We start from the raw sequence: 21,483 nt of genomic DNA on the forward strand, positions 1-21,483 counted from the left end.
AAGCCCTGTCTAAGTGTATGTTCAACCACTAAAAACACACTTCATTTACACATCTGAAATATGGCGGCCACATCCAAATATTATCCAATGTGAATAAAAGCTGGTGGGTGAGGAATCAATTCCTATTGTTTCCCACCAGCTGAGGTTCTCTTCCCACCTCTTCCCTTGGCCTCTACTCATGTTTGTTTTGTTCAGCTGGGAAGACCACCAGGCAGGAGTTCTTTTCTATTGCACAGTGAGTGCTTCATAAATATTTATACTAGAAATAATAATGATGTATATGGAAAAGAATCGTTCCATCATCTTGGAATCGTAGCCACTGCCAAAAAGTAGATGACTTCAAGCCCCTTCGGCTGTGCTCCATAGCAGATTAGGAGAGGAAGTGAAAAACTCAACTTGTTTGGGGATTTATGATGAGAAATAGTTCTGTTAACCAAAGTCTCTTGGATCCAACCCAGGCTGGTAATCCCACTTGGATATATATTTGGGTGTTTTATCATAAATACAAAAAAAGTGCCTGAGACACTCAAAGTGTGTGTTGTTGAATGAAATTCTTCCTCACTCCCCACTTCATGGGGATGATGGACAGATTGTGAAGAGAGAAACTGATGTCAGCAGGGTATGTACCCAAACTGCAGACATCCGTTTCTCCTGGCCTGGGAAATTTTTGTTCCTGTGCTTAACATGGTATATGACAATGACTTGCATGGCCCTCATTATCAAAAATTTGCCTTTTCTCCTGCCATCTTTGTACCAGCTTTGCCCTCTGTCTCACCTCTTATTATCCAAATTCTCTTCATCTTCTAGGTTCCTATAAAATATCCTCCCCTAGGTGGCCTTCTCTGATCACCCCAGCTGGGCATGCTCATGTCCTCTTCTGAAATCTTTGTGTCATTAACAAATTGCTGCCATATGTGACATCTATGTGCTTACATGTTTATTTCCCCTGTTGATCTAAAGTCTTTGCATCCTCTGCATTGAGCACTGTATTTTCAACATAGCAACCGTTGCTTAGTGTCTCAGACTGCTAGCTGCCTTCTCCGACATCCTGTTCCCCCTTTTATGTAGAAAAAGAGCCCTGATTTTTAGCCAGGTTTCTATTTTTTTTTTTAATCAATATAAATTAAATAGCTAAAAATTTGCCAGACTCCCTGATGGATTAGTGTGGCCATTTGTCTAAGTGCCTGACCAATGAGATTGAAACAGAAGTACAATATAAAACATCCATAAGTCTCCTTGAAAGGGAGGAAGCATCTCTTCTACTTTGCTTTCTCATTCTCTGCTTCTTGGAAGGCAGATGTAATGGCCGGAGCTTTGGCAACCATGTCAGGCCATGGGATAGTAGTTAACTGCTGGTGTGAGAGCCTCAGCAAAGCCAGAAGCCTTGGTCTACAAAGTCTTTATGGTGTCACCACTCCAGCCCAGGACTGCCAACGTCTATTCTTATTTTACATGAGAGAGAAATATTCTTTTATCTTTTCTAAGATTTTGTTGTTGTTTTGTGTCAGGTATAATCCTAAAACTTGCAGTCATTGTTGATCACATGCTTTATTCATTTATAAACGGTTATTATATAATTATACCCACTTCCTACTGTATAATGATTTTAGTTTTTAAATTTATTTTCAATTTTAGATTTTATTTTTTAAAAACTATGTTGGTTCACAGAAAAATTGAACAGCAGGTACAGAATTCCCACATAACCCCTACCCCACGCTCAAGCTCCCTGACCATTAATATACTACACTCTGTTTTGTTACAATCCTTGAAACAACACTGACACATCATTAGCAACAATTGCAGTTTATTATGGATGACTCTTTAGTTATGCATTAGTTACATTGTATGGCTTTTGACAAATGTATAATGATATATATTCATCCTTACAGTATCATACAAAATAGTTTCACTACCTTAAAAATCCCATGTGCTCCACCTATTAATCTCTTTTCCCTCCTCTGAAGCCCTTGGCAGCCACTGATCTTTTTACTTCCTCCATAATACTGTCTTTTCCAGAATGTCATATAGTCGGAATCACACAATACACAGCCTTTTCAGATTAGCTTCTTTCATTCAATATTATGCCCTTAAGTTTTCTCCATGTCTTCTCATGGCTTGATAGCTCATTTCTTTTTAGCATTGAATAATATCCCATTGTACTGTAATCAGAGAAGGAAATGGCAACCCGCTCCAGTATTCCTGCCTGGAAAATTTCATAGATAGAGGAGCCTGAGGGGCTATAGTCCATGGGGTCTCAAAGAGTCAGACACAACTGAGTGAATGAATTCATATAGGTAATACCACAGTTTATCCATTCACCTACTAAGGGACATCTTGATTGGTTACAAGTTTTGACAATTATGGATAAAGCTGCTATGAACATCCATGAACAGGTTTTTGTGTGCATGTAAATTTTCCACTCCTTTAAATAAATACCAGGGAGCAGAATGCCTGGATGATATGGTAAGGATATGTTTAATTTTGTAAGAAACCATCAAACTGTCTTCCAAAGTGGTGGTACCATTTTGTATTTCCACCAGAAGTGAATGGGAGTACCTGGTATTTTGTTGTTTTAATTTGCCATTCCCTAATAACAATTGGTATTGAGCATATTTTTATAATTATTTTAAATAATGATTTCTTCCTACAACATTGTTAGGAAACGTTACATTGATACCACCTATACTTCATAGCAGAGGAGATAGACCCAGAAAACTTCCTGATTGTCAGTATAATCTTTATAGGTAAGGAATGAGAAATCATGGTGAGAGTTCTGAGCAGTCCAGATAATGGAGGCTTCATTGCTGAATCTCTGAGTGTTGCTCCCTCTGTTTAATGGGAGCCAGGAAGATTTCTCCACACTTTGAGCAGTGGCTACGTTTGGCCACGCCTGTGTAATACAGAAGAAAGGAGATGCTCGGCAAATCAGCACCTGAAAAGAAAGAGCAGTCATTGACTAGCACACACTTGGCTGCCAAGAGCATGTCATGCCAGGCAAAACCATGCTTGCTTCTTTTCAGGCAAACCCCTCTTTCTTTCCTCTGAGAAACAAACGCCAAAAAAAAAAAGCCTTCAGACAAAACAAAACAAAAGCAACCAACAAAACCAAAAAGACATAACATAAATCATATCAAGTCCCTCACACATCAAGCACCTTTTATAGGACCCAACAGACTCACAGCATTTGCAAACAATACTTTTCTGGCAGGCTTTGATTTTCTCTTACACATTTCAGGTGGAATGCTAAATTTCTGAATCCCACAAAAACTGAATTTCCTACGCATTACTTTCATACTGAAATTTGAATGCCTTTGGTTACTAATCAGCTCTGTCTGAACTCTGAGCTCAGGATGGTGTTAGTATTAATCAAGAATCCAATAGATGCAATAGAGAAAAGTGTCTATCTTCAAGTTAATTAAATTACAGAATATAGACACAGCATAATTCCCTGCTCATCTATAATGAAAATCAAACTCCTCAAGAATAATAAGGACAGGAACTTTTGAAACACAAATTTTTGGATGGATATGTTCCCTAGAGCAGAATTTCTTCCAGGGCATTGGGTTATACTGTTTTGTAACAATAGTTTAGATTTTTAATTTACAGTATGCAGAGGGGAAGATATTCCAGTCTGGCAAGTTACTTAGTTACCAGGACTAGAGGATATAAAAGTTGGGCAGTGATGGTGGTGAGGAGTGGGGAGACTGGGATTCCATTGGAGATTAACTAAATTTCTGCTTATTCAATAGAGCATGTCCTAACATTCCATATATACATTTTTGGCACCGTTCTGAGTCAATCAGCCAGCATTCTTTTTATTGCTTTACCATATTGAAGAAGTAACTTCAGAATTGACAAAATAAAAAAGTAGAAGTTGTTCTCTGAAGTCAAAGTGAGAAGACAAAGGAAAGATAAGATTAAGGAAAATGAGAAAAGAGATAAAGAAACATTGTGTGAAACAGGGAGTAAATCCTCCTTTCCTTTCTCATATTGAATTGTAACATTGGTAATTCTTGTTTCCTCGGTAATAATCAGAGTGTTCATGGCCTCAGGCTCTGCCAAGATTAGCCAGTGAATTCTCAGATCGGAGTCAAGCAAGTTCTGGTCTTCTACTTTTTCCAGGAGGAATTTGCCAAACTACATCTATGAATACCAGAGATTCAAGATGACCAGAGGCTACAGACTACATTTTTTTTCAGGGTTCTGTGCCCTATTGGAACACAAAGCCACCTTTTCACTGGATGTATTTAATTAGAAGGCTTTGGATTTTAATAGAATATCCATCTGAAAATGACTTCCACAAAAAATCGAGAGGTACCTGACACAGGATTGTAACAGTGACTCAGTGATCCAAACACATCAAGATGTTTCTGCCCTTTCATCTGGTCCATCCCACTGAGGTATCTTTGATCCTCATGCTTGTCATGTCAGGATCACAAAACAGCAACATCGTATTCTTTCACAATTACATCAAAGAGAAAAAGAAGTGGCAGGGGGAAAAAAGCAAAAAACAAACAAACAAAACTCTCCTCCCATTTCTCTCTCCCTTTTTCAAAAAGGAAAAACATTTCCTAGAATCCTCCAAGCCAGAAATGGCCAGAACTGAGTCATGCAGCCAGCCTTAGGTACAGGATATAGCTGGAGCATTTTATGCCCATCTGGAACTTGATGTTTTTATCATGAGAAATAGGCTCTGCTAAGGAAGAAGGCATGAGTGGAGTTGTATAGACCAGGGGTCCCCAACCACCACCCCACCCCGCCTTGGCCTCTTAGGAACTGGGTCACAGAGAGAGCATCAGGCAAGGGAGTGAAGCTTCATCTATATTTACAGCCACTCCCCATCATTCGAATTACCCCTTGAGCTCAGGAAAACAAGCTCAAGGCCCCCACTGATTCTGCATTGTGGTGAGCTATAAAATTATTTCATTATATATCATAGTTTAACAATAATAGAAATAAAGTACACAATAAATGTGATGCTCTTGAATCGTGCCCAAACCATCCCCTCCCTCCTCAGTCCATGGAAGAAATTGTCTTGTACAAAAACAATCCCTGGTGCCAGAAAGGTTGGAGACTGCTGGTAGAGACAACAGGGTCTGCCACTGCCATAAGTTTAGAAAGACTGCTGGGTATCCAGAGGAAATATCCCTCCTGACATAAAAGATAGAGTTCTTACTGGGATACAGGTCTGTCACACAACCACATAATTCAGACTTGGGGGGAAATTCAGCGAGGTCCTGCAGTGAAAATCTACCAACCCTCATCTGATTGATTCTGTATTGTAGCTTTAATCAAGAAAAGCATAACGCGGAGGAATTGACTGATTATAAGCTGAAAGACTAACTTTTGTACCATGTGACTGGTATGCTATTCCTCTGTTTCTTAATTCTTCTGGTCCCAGATGGGATTCACTCTATAAAAGTTAGCTTTCACTGATTCCCTGGGGCCAAATGTTTTTCACTGGACATTGGAGTTGAATATTTTCATGAAATTTCCCATAGAGAGATGATGGGTGAAAACCCGCCCAGCCCAGTAAAATCTGCCATCTCCTCCTCCAGGACCTTTAATCATAACCAAGCTCCAAATACTGCAGCTCAAAAACACATTTTATTTTCCTGTTTAAGTTGAAAGGTCTATTTTGAAATAGCCAGTACTTCAAGATTGGGTTCATCCCTGCTCAAGAGTCTCAACTAATTAGGATGATCTCAACTTACCTTTTGGAAACTCTGCTGTCCTTTTTATTTGCTTGAACAATGTGTTGGTTGGGAATTTTAAATTCTCCACATGCTAGCAGTGCAAATATTCTTAGCTCTCATAAAATAATCTTCTTTTAATAAAAGAACAGAGAGATCACCCACAAAACAAAATACTTAATCTGGGTTCAACTTGAAGAATCGAAAATATTTATGTTATCTTGATTTTCAATAGGAGTTGCCCTGTGGGATCAAATCGCTGTTTGTCAGGGCTAACATCCCCACCCCCTGTTTAGCCAGAATCAGATGTACTAGAGAAAAGGAAAAGGAAAATAAAGAGGGAAAGTCAAGATTATTGCACCTGGCCATTGCGTGATATTCCCACCCTGGACAGCGAGGTGGGAATTCCTTCTTGCCCCTCCCTCCACATGTGATCAATTTACATCCTGGAACAGGAGACTTCATTTCCTTGTATCTTTTCTGTTCTCGCTCACAGACTTTTAAATGCTAGTTACCCTCATAAAATTATCTACTCCTTCCTCAAATCCTACTCTCCCCTCCCTCAGCAGCCCCCAGTGGTAGTGACTGTCATAGGCTGACTGTGCTGGTGGGGTTGAATAGAAGTTGGTTGATTTGCATCTCTTTCTACTGTTCAGTTGTATTTTTCTTTTAAATTTTTTCTTTTTTTTTAGCTAAAGTGGTGCTTCATTGCTGTGTGGGCGTCTCTCTAGCTGTGGTGCTCAGGTTTCTCACTGTGGTCGCTTCCCTTGTTGCAGCACCCAGGCTGTAGAGCACTCCAGCTTCAGTCGTTGTGGCGTGTGGGGACTCAGTAGTTGTGATTCCTGGGCTCTAGAACACAATAATTGTAGCGCACAGGCTTAGCTGCTCTGCGGCATGTGGGATCTTCCCAGATCAGGGATCGAACCTGTGTCTTCTGCACTGGCAAGCAGATTCTTTACCACTGAGCCACCAGGGAAGCCCTATTTGTATTTTCTATCTTCCAGTTTCAATGAATGTGCTTTGTTCTCATTGGAAATAAACTAAAAAAAAAAGCCTTTAAAAAATCCCCTCGGAGTTACCTTTGATCTTGGTTAAATGGGCTTGTTCAAGAATTTTGTTGTCCCCAACACTAAGAAATAAACTCTGAGAGAAAGTGGAGAAATGGGGGATGTTTGGGCACTCTCTACTCCTGTGACTTCTGCACCATGAGAGTTCCATAGTCATACACTGGGGATGCGTGGCATACAACCTCCATATGAGCTTCTGAATCATAACTTCAAGACTCAGAGCTTGTCAGCAAATAGAACACTCTTGGTCACATTTATTTAACCCAGTGTTTCCCAAACTCATTTGTCCTTGAAACTCTATTTTTTGGGACACGTACTAATTTCTTATAGAACCAAAGTTAGAGAAATACTGCCTAAACAATTTAAGCAAAGTATCTTCTTTTGTATAAGTAATTAAGTCATTAGTCACTGCTATGAACTCTAGCCATATTTATGCCCAGAGACAAAGAGCCGTATGCAACAGAGGAAAGGGCACAATATTTGAAGTCAGAAAAAGCTTGGTTTTTGCTTATGTCAAAGGATGAAGTTCAACTTCTTAAATCATGATACAAGGATAATTATATTACTACTCACCAAGATTTCTAAGAGAACTGAAGAAAGGGTCTTGTGGAAAAGTAAAGCTTTGGACAAATTTTTTTTAAAATAGCCTACTGTTTGACACCTAGAATATATTACTTGAATTATTTACTATTTATATATGATTTTCTATTGTAAGTTGGACTAGGGTTATCGCAGAAACAAATGATCTTCAAATCTCATTGCTATTATATAATTAAGAATCTTATCCTTCTCCCCAGCACTGTTCATTTCAGGTGTTTCTATTCAGGTAGTTCTCTTGGGTGGTTTGCCTCTAAGCAGAAGCTCGGGGACCCAGGTCCTTTCCGTCTTGTGGCTCCATCATATTGTGGTGGAGGCCTGGTTTATCCAGCCTTCAAGGTCACCCTGGCACCATCCAGCCAGCAGACAGCAAGGGAAGTAGGATTTCATGAAGAAATACACAAATATTTAAGGCCTGCAAGTATGTATACCACTTCTCTTCTCATTCGATTGGTCAGAACTAGTCATGTCACCCCCTCCTCAATGCAATGGGCTTTGGGAACATTATATTTCTGTGCTTTGGGAGGAAATGAGGTACCTGCATAAATATATAACATTGTCTCCAGACATAGGCCTGATTCCCAACAGGTCTGTAATCCCCTCCTTTCTCACACTTGGACCCCAGCTCCCAATAAATGTTAGTGCTAATAACGAAACAATTTAAACGTTTGTTTTTCTCCCTGAATTATTTACAGTGACCTCAATTAGTTGGCAGTTGGGACAAAGAGCTTCCAAATCACTGTGCACAATTACAGGGAAGATACTCTGGTGAAAATGCAGTCTGATGAGGGAGAGAGAACCCACATAAATATATCCAAGCACCAACCACAGACTCTACCAAATACTTAAAACCAAATGCAGCTGTGCAGAGGACACATAAGTCTGTGGAGAGTGAGAAGGGCAGTCAAGGAAGGGGATGAGCTGGATGTCTGAATGAATTAGAACCAGGAAGAGATCATTGGAGAGGGCTAAAATGTATACAGTATTTTTCAATAGCATATAATTTTTCTAATTTAAAAGGTACAAAATTTAGAACACACTGAAAAGTACAAAACGTTAAAAAAAATCCCCCATAATCCCAATCCCCACCCACACTTCATATACATTATCTCTGTGGAGATGATTATACTTTACTTTTCCATACTCTTCCAATCTTTTTTCTAAGTATACATTCCCCTCCAATACCATATTCCACAGGTTTTAAGGTTAATTGTTTTTTAAAACTCACCATTACAGTCTGAACAGATCCCAGTATTCAGAACATGACTTCTGACTATTTGTATATTCAGCTGGTGCTAGTGTTAAGCCACTTTAGTCGTGTCTGACTCTTTGGGACACTATAGACTGTGGCCAGCTAGGGTCCTCTGTCCATGGGATTCTCCAGGCAAGAATACTGGAGTGGGTTGCCATGCCTTCCTCCAGAGGATCTTCCTGACCCAGGGATCGACCCCGCATCTTACATCCCCTGCATTGGCAGGTGGGTTCTTCACCTCTAGCACCACATATTCAACTACGGTTGGGCAAAAATTGTTTTTAATTTTTTACTCTTGTAAAAATGCTGAGCCGAATGTCTCTTTGTATCCATCTCCAATTATTTTGCCCTCCAAAAGAACTGTCATAAGTGGGAGCTAGCATTCATTGAATTTTATGATGTTTACACAGAATTAAGTTCTTTATAGGTAATATCTCATTCAACTCTCAGAACAACTGTTATGCCAGTACCAGAAGTACCCTATGCATTTTACAGGTGAGAAAACAGTGAATTAGAAAGGCTCAATCACCTGCTCTGGGCGTCCCAGATGGCTCAGCGGTAAAGAGCCTGCCTGCCAACACAGGCTGAGAAGATCCCCTGGAGGAGGAAATGGCAACTGACTCCAGTATTCTTGCCTAGGAAATCCCACGGACAGAGGAGCCTGGCAGGCTACAGTCCATGGGGTTGCAAAGAGTCACACAACTTGGCTACTAAACCACCACCACCACCATCACTTGCCCACACGGCACAGCATGTGCACGGCAGAACTGGGATTTGAACCTGCACTGGCCGATCCTGAGCCCGAGCTCCATCCACTCTGAGCATACTCTGCCCCAGAAGTCCACCTAAAATCTCACTAGTAGATTAACCTCCATGGAAATTTGACAGCATAATGAATATGGCTTGAGAAGAGGAGTGTATAATCAGGAGGAAGGGTTTATATGATGGCTTAGAGAAGAGAGAGAGGGTAAAGTTTTATGAGGGATAATAACTTTTGCCAGGTTGAAGTAAAAAAAAAAAATATGAGCTAGGATGTCTAGGGAGGTAAATTCATTCAAAGGAAGGTCTCCAAGCCAAAGTTCAGAAGTGTTGAAAAATTATTTAAAGAGCCAATGGGAGTGTCTGTCTGGTATATACAAAGGGGAGTGATGTCAAAGCAATACTTGATAAAGATGTCCTTGGTTTTATTCTTTGATTTAGGAAACTGACTTTTGACTTGTGGAATGAGATAAAACCCAAGATTCAGAAGTCCTTTTGGAGACCTTTTGTCATAATTTTTTTTCCAAGTCTGACATGTTCTCTGTGGGGATGCAACTTTCTTCACAGTAGCTATAGAATTTTAACGGAGCCTAAAAGCCTGATCTTGGATGCCTCTTCCATCTCCAGCCTTTACACACAGCCACTTTTCTGAATCATTCCAAAATCTAGATGGAATTAGGGCAGGAGCGAATGCCACAAAGAGATGAGAACGTTGATCAGAGGGGCAGAGGATAGCATGGTGGTCATGAGTGTAAGCTCCATATTCTGACTACCTGTATTCAAACACCAGCCACCAACTTACTAACCATTTGACTGCAGGCTATTTACTTATCTTCTCTGTTTCTGTTTCTTTAACTGTAAAATGGGGTGATAATAACGCCTACTCTTTAGGGTCATTGTGAAGATTACATGAGTAAAAACAAATCATAAATGTTAGCTATGATTAGCTCCACAAGGTAAAGGGTATAATAATTTCTACAGTTGGTTCTCAGTCCCCAGTTCTTGGAACACTCAGATCCTCAGTAGATGTGGACAGATTCAAACCGGGAAGCCAGTTCTTCCTAAGTCAGATAATTCTTGCCCCTGAAGAATGAACATCTGTTTGCCAAATATCCTCAGCACCAGGGGTGTACAATCACAAACAGACTACCCCTAACGTGGTCCTTTTCCCTTCTGAACTTTCTGGACAGTCGCACAGAGGCCCAGGGCCAGCAGTACCATTTTAAGAACAACACAGAAAGCCCTTAGACCAATATTCCCTTCCCTCCCCTGTGTGTACCTTACTTCCCGACAGGACATCTCTCATCTCTCCTTGTTCACTGCTTAGGTACGTACCCTCCGTGTACATCATTTTAACCTCTCTTCTCCTTTCCTTCTTTCTCATTTCTTGTCCTGTTACCTTTGTGATGGTGGAAGTTGAATGGGGGCCAGAGACCTTTCTGCTCCCCTCTCCCCTTCCCCCGCAAAAGTTTACTTTCATTTTTATCTTGTATCTCTATTTTTAAACTTTTATTTACTTTTTTGGCCGCATCCTGCAGCATGTAAAACCTTAGTTATCCTGACCAGGGATTGAACCTGTGCCTCCTGCATTGGAAGGTGGAGTCTTAACCACTGGACCACCAAGAAAGTCCCTTCCCCTTTTGTCATACATGATCGGATGGCATTAGGCAACTAGAGGTCTAGCGTCATCTGTCTTTAGCGTTTTGAAAGTATCCCAAAGGCTTCTACAGGAATGTCTCAAAAGTCTCCATCTATTATCTCAAAAATCTAGAACTGAAGCAAATCTTCCTAGATGTCAGCATTTAAACTAAGGTGTAAATCAATCAATTACTTTTGTGCCGATTAATTGAGAATATTCAATTTTAAGTGATCATTTAAAAATCTCCAACAGTCTGCTACACTATGAGTTAAAAAACATTCAGAGGGTAGTCTGGGAACTAACTCCTATGGGTGACATTGTTTCTATGGGAAAATGCACTCTGAATTCCAGACAACCCATTTACCCACTAAGTTTTGGGATATGACCCTTGAGTAAGTTGGAGACTGACTAAAAATACCAAATATTTTTATGTATTTTTTATCAATGCATTAAAAACACATTCTTTGGCTTTATCTTAATAGATTGAAGTGTATTCTAGACTCTTCCACAAGAGTTGCTTTCTTGACCTCTAAAGCACAATGAAGAGGGCTCGTGGATTTTCTGCAAAGAGCCTGGCTATTTTAATTAGCCTAATGTCTGTAAGATCAATTATTTTGAGACAGTAGACAAACAAAATCATTCATATCGTTGGCAGATCTGCACAAATGATTTCACAAGGGTAAATCACTTTCAGGTTACAAAGGACAGATTCACTCAGTCTACGTGAGAACGTTTGGAAAATATTTTTCAATTCCTTTTTTTCAAAAGCACATGCCATGTGTGGAATTAACTGGAATCTGTTTCTTTATTTCTTTAGGACTCACACAATCATGATGGTTCCTACTCTCAGGGTAATGTGACATTTCTATGCTATCAAGTTTCCTGTCTTTTTGAGCATTTTCTAAAGGAGACAACATTTTTCCCTTGCCTTTGGAAGTTGGGTCCCCTGTGAGGTTTCGCACGGTAGAATGAGTTGAGGAAATACACGTATGGTGGATGGTCTGTTTCAAACTCATTTTAACTGAAACAAAAACCACAGCCCATGGAGCAGAAACGACCCAGAACTATCAGAAGACCTGAGATTTGGGCCTGACTCCTGAGTTGAGCGGCTCTGAGCAGGTCCCTCACCTCAGAGCCCCATTGCTTGACCTGCGAGGTGAGGGGTTTACATCCAGGACTTGAGGTTCCTCTCTAGCCCTGCGTTCTGTTTCCATGGTGGTTAATGATGTAAGGATGCAGGGCACAAATTCTTCCAGAAGCTTGTCTCTCCACTCACATCACTTCAGTGGGGAAGCAGAGAGGATACACTGATAGTACAATAACTTTTTTCAGTTTACATTAACTGTATTTATTTATTTTTTAATTTATATATTTGACTGTGCTGGGTCTTAGTTTTGACATGTAGGATTGAACTGGGGACCCCTGCTTTGGGATCTCAGAGTCTTAGCCACCGGACCACCAGGGAAGTCCCAATTTACAGCGACTTTAAAATATATTTTAACAAATAGCAAGTTAAATGTCTGTGAATAACAATCAATCATCTCCAAAATTTTACTTTTCTTTCTTTTCTGCCCTGCCCCCTCCCCCCTTCCCTTCCCCCCACTCCCTTCCTCCCCCCTCCTCTTTCTTTTTCTTCCTCTCTCGCTCCCTTTCTTTCTTTCTCTTTGCCTTTAAGAGGCAGACACAACAGCCTTGGCTTGGAAACACAGCTCTGCAGGTCAGGATCTAACAAAGGGAAATCCCCATGTGCTGGAACCTTGCAACTCCAGAAACGGGCCGTTTATGAAAGTGAAGTACCGCTGGGGTGAGCCAAGAAGCCACTTACGATTCCAGCCAATTGTCCCAAGTCCAGACCATTCAGAGGGAAGGGCTGTGCGGATCTCCTGCCAGCAGCTGTCCAAGTCCAGGAGGAGCGGCCTCTGCTTGGGAAAGCCACTGCGCCAGCGGAGGCGATTGCTGGGCCGGGCACACTTTCTCTTCTATGTGGGCAAGGCTGCCTTTTCCTTAACTCGAAATATTCTTTCCCTGGATTCTGAAGGTCGGACTATTTGAAGATGGCTTTCATGTATTTAGTTTAATGCTTACTAACTTTCGACACTCATGATGAATGGGAAGGAGGGAGGGTGGAGGATTGGGCGGGGTGGAAATGGGGGGTGGGGCGTGGGGAGGAATAGAAGATAAGGGCAGGCTGATGTGGGAAGGAAAAGGGTGGAGATAAAGGAATGGATAAATAAAAAACCTAATGAAAGAACAAGCAAAGAGCAGCAGGCAAATATGCAAACAAAAGGAGACATTTTTTGAGTGCCTACGATCTGGCAGGTGTTGAGTTGGGTACCACAGTGCTAGCAATGAACAATGTAGCCAGGTCTCCTCCATCCATCCCCCGCCCCAACCACCACCACCATTAAAGGCAATTTATAGTCCAAAGAGGGAAGATATTAAACAAATAATTAATACTTTAATAGTTACAGTTGTAAAGAAGATATAAAGACCTCTCTGTAATCCAGGAGGTTAAGAGGGGTGGTGTTGAACAAATTTGGATATTTTCATACCATCTTCCACAAATAGAAATCTAGAAGTAAATTATATTACAAGATCGCATATGTTTTTTTCTAAACGAAACTCAACCACATGTCTTGCCCTGCCCTACTCTACACCCCTGGATATTATGGGGTTCTTACTCCAATCTGCCAACTCCTTCCTTCCGCTCCCAGGCTTACTGTGGGGCGCCACCTAGAGTTTGAATGAGGTATTCCTATAGCTATAGAGTACTTACTCAGTCGCTAAGTCATGTCGGACTCTGCGATGCCATGATCTATAGCTAGCCAGACTTCTCTGTACTCCACTATCTCCTGGCGTTTGCTTAAACTGATGTCCACTGAGTCGGTGATGTTATCTAACCGTATCATCCTCTGCCACCCCTTTTTCCTTTTGCCTTCAATCTTTCCAGTATCAGAGTACGGTGATGTTTAAAATCCTAGGCTATTTGCTGTTTTTTTGAAAACTTAGAATGAATAAATAATCAATTAAAAAATTAAAGAATGAGCAAAGCAGCAGGAAAATACCCAAACAAGACAAAAACTTTCATTCACTGTCTTTGGCATCCAGACTGAATTAAAAGGACTTCCAAGTTTTCTAGGAAGAATGGCTTTCTCTAGGCGCTTTCCAAGATTTGTTTTGCAAAGCTGCCAGGGGGAATTATAGACAATGAATTGTAAGTAACAAGTCTCATGGTGACATCCAAAGTGTTTTAAATCCAAACCTCAGAGTTAAAAGGCTCCAAGAAGATGCCTACAGTTTAATCTACTTTGTTCTTATTAATAACTACCTGATAATGTACCGAACAGTCTGTATTATCGAAATACCTGTGGCATTAAGGCAGAACCAACTGTTGAGATTTATGGGGTGGGTTAATATTATAGCCATTAAGGAAAAGAAAAAACTGCTTGAGGTTTGTCATTTTAAAATCACCTTAAAGCAAGATATCCAATTCTGTTACCTCATTCCAGTTAGCCTGATAGTAACAACCAAACATATATCGAAAATGTTATCTCATATATAAAGATAAAGATGGAACTTATCTTTCTCCCTTGAACTAGGCATATACTTACTCTCTTAAAAACTTGACCCAAATTAAAAACAAAAGACAAAACAAATCCAGATAAGGAAAATTCGCATTCATTCACTTATTTTATTTAAACATTTATTGAGTACCTATAGTGGTGATATAGAGATGGAGGAAGATTCTGTCCCAGGGTACTTATGATCCACAGTAAGTCCCCTGCATACAAACTAGTTCTGTTCCGAGAGCTCGTTCGTAAGTCCAATTTGTTCATAAACCCAACAAAGTTAGCCTAGGTACCCAACCAACACAATTGCCTATAGGGTACTGTACTGTAATAGAGTTATAATATTTTTCACACAAATACTACGAAACAAACAAACACAAAAAATAAAGAAAATGTTTTTAATCTTACAGTACAGTACCTTGAGAAGTAGAGTAGAGCAGTACAATAGCTGACATTTAGGGGTACGTTTGCATCTTTGAAAGTTCACAACTTAAAGGTAACTTCAGGGTACTGCAGTTGGAGTAGGTTGACAGCAGATGCCAAGAAGGTAGCTATGACAAGAGTGAGCTATATCCGAATAGAAATAAGGAGAAGCGCAGGTTACTGAGTGTGCTAAGGGGCTCCTACCAGTTTGGAGAGTGCTATGTCTTTAAATACCAACTTCTTGGAAGGCTAAATTAAACACAAACGTTTATGAATTCAGAAAGGTGAAAGTGTCATATTTACTGAAAACATTTCCATATGAAGAGCTTCCCTGATAGCTCAGTTAGTAAAGAATCCACCTGCAATGCAGGAGACCCCATTTTGATTCCTGGGTCAGGAAGATCTGCTGCAGAAGGGATAAGCTACCCACTCCAGTATTCTTGGGCTTCCCTTGTGGCTTAGCTGGTAAAGAATCCACCTGCAATGCAAGAGACCTGGGTTTAATCCCTGGGTCGGGAAGATCCCCTGGAGAAGGGAAAGGCTACCCACTCCAGTATTCTGGCCTGGAGAAGTCCATGGGGTCACAAAGAGTTCGACACTACTAAGCGACTTTCACTTTTCCATATGAGGGTTATTGGGTCAAAAGAGAAAAACATAATGAAAATGAATATTAATAAAACACTAAAGGACCATTTTGAAATTCATTTTGACCTTGTCCACTCCTAATAGATCTATCACTTTCCAAAATGTCTAGTACATAATAGGCATTCAATAAACTTTGTTGAAAGCTGGATCAATGTTTAACAGAATCCCTGTTATGCAGAGGCAAAAAACATTGGTAAGTGTATATTTCAGTCACCCAGAGTTTAAGGCAAACTGGTTTATTGGCATGCTTTCTTAAAAGCCTTCATTGGCTTTCTGTTCTCTGCTTCACTCGATTTCAATGTGTCTACCTATTTTTTTTCCTACTTCACATAATTTTAGTGCTTCTACCTATTTTAATTTGCCTATCTCAACCTAATTCCTCCCGATTCTACAAATTTATTTCCTCCTCCTGCTCTTTAACATGAACTGCCCTTGCCAGTCAGGTTGGTTTGTTTATAGTTCCAGCACCACCAACTGCATTCCCACAAGCAAAACTTCTCACTATTTTTCAAGAACAATTTTGAAATCACTGCACTTTCCCTGACCAATCCAGTTCCTCTCTCTCTCTCTCTCTCCCTCCCTCCCTCTCTCTCTCCCTCCCTCCCTCTTTCAACTTCAAGCTCATATAAACTCTACAGTCTTTATCACACCAATGACTCTTATATAACCCCCTGACATCTTTCACTTTTATGGATGTTAGTCTTACCTTCTCAACTAGACTCTAGATCAATGGTTACGTTTCATGCCTCATTATTTATCTATATAAAATATCCGCTTGGCTGGGACAGAGATTCTGAATAATACAGGGGTGGAAGATAACAATGTAAGGAAAACTGGGTCCAAATCATGGAAAACCTTGAAAGCCATGTTAAAAGATTGACTTTAGCCTTTAGGCAGAGGTCAGAGCATGTTCCACCATGTCCATCAGAGGAAAGGCAAGCATCCTTTTCTCCGTAGATCACCGTTACTAGCCAAGTGCTTACCAATCAATCATTCATTACAAAGAAAAGCCCTGCAGAAGGAAAAACTTAAGGGATACTGTCTCTGATTCTTAACATCTTGATTTTCATTTTCCACAGTTTCCTAAAAGCTATTATGTGTGTTGGTGAGAAGTTAATTAAATATCCTGCACTTGATTATGCCTCTCTTTTTTATTGGAATAGATTGAATCTGGTGGTCTCCTTGAGATTTCTAAGCAGCTGTGTTCCACTCAGTTGAAATAGGTGATGATATTACTCTGGACTAAATTGGAAAAGCAGTCATCCAGTAGCATTTGAAAGAAACTCACAAAAGAATAAAAAAATCAAGTATTACACTTGTAGAATCTTTTGTTTAATGAGCTCTTATCCTGACAGGCAAAAATTTTAAGAAGTTAGTTAAAATTAAATTTAGGAAGTCTGAAAATAAATGATCTTTGTAAAACTCCTCTTCTATATGAAACAATGCTATAAACCAAGAGTTGTGCCTTTGGACTCAGAGAACTTAAATGAGCAAAAACTAAAGGAATGTATTTAGTCATAATTCGGTTTTTTTTTTTTTAGTCAAACATTTAGGCTGAAAGAACAATGTCTCATTTTTCTGCTGAAATGTAGTATTTCTTTGCCTGGACTAGCTTAATACCTATGTCAGGAGGGAGTCAATCTACACTATTCATAGATTTTGTAATTACAGATTTTCCAATTTGCTACAATTTATTTGTAACCCTAAAATCAATATTCAGAGCATTCGGCAGTCATTCACCATCGTAGACAGAGTGGCAAAAGGTTTGATTTGTTCAATACACATATTCCCAGCTGAGGTTAAACAGGACTATACCCTGCACCTTCTGTTTTGGCTCCATACTGTGGGAGTCGGTGGTATAATCACTGCCACGTGTTTGCGTGATTGTGCCTTTTGTTGGAAATTTTGCTTTTGAAAATGCCCCTTCCCCAAATGTAATGCTATCTATTGTTCCTAAGTGCTGGAAAGCCATGAAGTGTCTTATGGGGAAAACATGTATGTTAGATCAGTTTCACTCAGGAATAAGTCATAGTGCCTTTGGCCAGGAGTTCAATGTTAATGGATTGGTTCAATTCAGTCGCTCAGTCGTGTCCGACTCTTTGCGACCCCATGAATCGCAGCGCGCCAGGCCTCCCTGTCCATCACCAACTCCCGGAGTTCACTCAGACTCACGTCCATCGAGTCAGTGATGCCATCCAGCCATCTCATCCTCTGTCGTCCCCTTCTCCTCCTGCTCCCAATCCCTCCCAGCATCAGAGTCTTTTCCAATGAGTCAACTCTTCACATGAGGTGGCCAAAGTACTGGATCGGTAGCATATACTAAATAAGGTATCTTTATTTATTTTTTTTATTGTATTGGTTTTGCCATACATCATCATGAATCCACCACGGGTGTACACGTGTTCCCCATCCTGAACCCCCTACCCTCCTCCCTCCCCATCCCATCCCTCTGGGTCATCCCAGTGCACCAGCCCCGAGCATCCTGTATCATGCATTGAACCTGGACTGGTGATCTGTTTCACATATGATAATATACATGTTTCAATGCCATTCTCCCAAATCATCCCACCCTCTCCCTCTCCCACAGAGTCCAAAAGACTCTTCTATACATCTGTGTCTCTTTTGCTGTCCTGCATACATGGTTATCGTTACCATCTTTCTAAGTTCAGAATTTAGAATTTAAATAAGTTATCTTTAAACGGAAGCACATAGAAACAAGATTATGTATAGATCAGTTGACAAAAATGGTGTGATCAGAGACTCACACAAACCTGACCCTTAATTTCCTCTGGAAGCAGTGATTCAGGATTTGCTAATTTGGTGTTTGTGGTGACTTTATAGCATATGTGTATGTAGGTCGTGTTAAGTTGCTCAGTGGTGTCCAACTCTGCAAGGCTATGGACTGTAGCCTGCCAGGTTCCTCTGTCCATAGAATTTTTCAGGCAAGAATATTGGAGGGAGTTGCCATGCCGTCCTCCAAGGGATCTTCCTGACCTAGGGATCAAACTCACGTCACTTTATGTCTCCCGCACAGGCAGGTGGGTTCTTTATTACTAGCGCCACCTGGGGAGACCTTATAGCATGTAACTGTAGTGAATAATTGTAGGCTTAACTGCACATGGATTAAGAAGCTCCATAAATCTTGAATCCCCACAATCAGATCTAAGCTCTTGACAAACTGTTAGTCCACACAAAAGATAATGTAGCATCTGCTTTGATGTCAGATGGATTTAGGGTTGAGACTCTGTCTACCTGTTAACTGAGTGACTTGATGCAAATCACTTTGCCTTTTTAAGGCTACATTTCAAGGTTGTTAAGAGGATCCGGTGGCATGGTGTACACAGAGCCCAGCGCAGTTAGCACAGGGTAAGCCCCTCATACATTGTTACTATCAATTGTTCCAGTTTTTCTCTCAGTAATTCAGTCACCATTTTAATGGCTCATGAAATGATAAGGATAAAAATAACTTTCTGTGGACAGTATTCTTCACTCTGCAGAGAAGCTCATAAAATTCTACTTACATAGACTTGTGTGTAAAGAGCCAGATGAGTGCATTAGTCTCTCAGTCGTGCCCGACTCTGTGACCCCACGGACTGTAGCTCACCAGAGTCCTCTGTCCATGGGATTCTCCAGGCAAGAATACTGGAGCAGATTGCCATTGCCTTCTCCAGGGAATCTTCCTGACCCAGGGATCATACCTGGGTCTCCTGCATTGCAGGCAGATTCTTTACCATTTGATCTACAGGGAAGTCCCTAGATAACTCATGAGAACCTACTATATGCTCTGTGGTGATCTAAGGGAAGGAAATCCAAAAAAGAGGATATATGTGTATGTATAGCATATTCACTTTACTCTACAGCAAAAACTAACACAACATTATGAAGCAAGTACACTCTAATAAAAATAAAGAAGATTAATAGGGAATAAAAGTACATTGCCTAGCAATAATAGATCTAAAGTGAACAGAAGTCTCTACAACAAAAAATATATGGATTTTTTTGCAGTGGGGGGAGAAAGGCTTGAAATAGATCAGAAAACATTTTCACATTAATTGTTCTTTTCATATACTTCAAATTTGTACTTAATGCCTTTTTCCTACTGGACATCAGAAGGAACACCTGTATATTCTGGGAGAAGTTTATACTTTTCCGAATCAATTTGTGGAAAAAATGTATCACTTTCAAATTCTTGCATGATCCTTGTCACAAATAGTCTAAGATGGCCTGGCTTGTTTATGGATTCCTTGCAGACAGAACTGCCTCCCACTATCCAAACCATGTCTACTTTTTTATAGGAGACTGGAAAACCAACTTCCAAATGATCTGCTTATGGTTTTGACCTATTCCCAGGCAATCTCCTGTCCAAAATGTGGCCTTCTAGTTACCATGCGCCAGGCACTGTCCTCAGCCCTACATACATTCAGCTCACTTAAGCATGTTGCTTTTTGTTGCTAAGTTGTGTCCGACTCTTTTGTGACCTCATGCACTGTAGCCTGCCAGGCTCCTCTGACAAACAACAGCAAAGCTGTCCCACAGTTAACATCCAGTCTGCAAGCTGAGAATCCTGAAAATTGTTCAATCTGTCCTTCAGTTCAAATGTAAACATTCTGTCTCGAATCCGTCAGGGTTCACAGCATTGGAGACTTAGGATGATTCAGCTTGCCCCTTTGCTTTCCCCTTAAGTGGAGAACCCTGGCCTCCAGGGAAACACCACCTGGCTGTGCCTTTGAGTATTAGAAAGGGCTCCTGAGACCAGGTCACTCAGATGGTTGCCCGCATGACCATGGATAGTCATACCCAGATAGCTCCAAATTCACTCCTGGGTGGAGAGGTAGAAATGGACCTCAGGTTTTGCTGAGGAACAGGAGGAGGGGCACAAATCCTTTCCGACACCTTTTTCACTGAGAAAATTAGCTTACAGTTAGCATTTCTCCTTTACCTCCTCATTCTAAAAGGATAACTTTTGGAAACGTAACTCAGCCTTGAGTTACGTTTCCAAAGTGCCTCCTCTCTCATCTGACCTTCAGAGGGGAGTTGCCAGGAAAAGGAAGGAAAATCTATTCCACCTTACTTGCTTTTCAGAAAGTCGCCATGTCTTCATTTTTTTTTAAATCTTGCTTTCTTCTAGCTCCCCTGGTACAATGAAGTCTCGCCTCTTATTTGAAGGGAAAAAAAGAGAAATGGAGCAGATCCTGAAAATAAAGAGAAATCGCACTTACAGTCCCAGAATCTCTACTGGTTGTACACTGCTGGGGATGTTAATTATGAAGGCTTATTTTCTAAAAACATCAGAGCACATCTCGAAATTAAATAAGAATAATAGGAGCTTTTAAATCAGTTGACATTTTCCAAAGAATTCTTCAAGACAATAAGATGCTGTCCACAAGGCACACATAAACTTTGATTTTTCTCTACCTAAATAAGACTTTTAAAATGGTATCAAAATTCACCTCAAATAGTTTGGTTTTCATTAACTGCTCTCTCTTGAGGGGCTTCACATGTAGAACTCAGATCTGCCTTCTTTGTTTCATTTGGTTTGTTCGTGTCCACACTGAATGAATGAGTAGCTATTTCTAAGTGGTCTTTTTGACCTTGCATAATTCGGACAGCACGAGTTACTCTGAGCCCTAAGGACGGAGACTTTTTGCTGTGGGAGCTGAGGATTGGATGAACACATCTCTCCTGAGAAATACTCTGATTAGGTGACTCTCATCAAAGAGCCAAGGTCAAAATCAAGTTTGGATTAGCCTCCCCCGTGACAAAAGGGGAGCATTCATTCGGAGACGATCTTCTTTGTTAGCAAGATGGTTGTTAGACGGTGCAAAGGAAGAGAAAGGAA

The 21,483-nt window shown here is 40.5% G+C and overlaps 2 long non-coding RNA genes across 2 annotated transcripts in view; one reads left to right on the forward strand and one right to left on the reverse strand.

Annotated features, from left to right (window-relative positions):
• The window catches only part of LOC147371899 (uncharacterized), a 231,493-nt gene that overhangs the window by 198,246 nt on the left and 11,764 nt on the right, over positions 1–21,483 (forward strand). The gene's annotated exons all lie outside the window — the stretch shown is intronic.
• On the reverse strand, positions 1,788–13,119 carry LOC147371901 (uncharacterized). The gene is made up of 2 exons (XR_015163824.1): positions 12,833–13,119; positions 1,788–2,932 (listed from the first exon to the last, which is right to left on the reverse strand). It is a non-coding gene; the product is annotated as an uncharacterized LOC147371901 (long non-coding RNA).

This window comes from Bos grunniens, chromosome 5, assembly GCF_055505025.1.
Source record: "Bos grunniens cultivar Pamir isolate PY7600 chromosome 5, Bosgru_T2T1.0, whole genome shotgun sequence".
Lineage (NCBI taxonomy): Eukaryota > Metazoa > Chordata > Mammalia > Artiodactyla > Bovidae > Bos > Bos grunniens.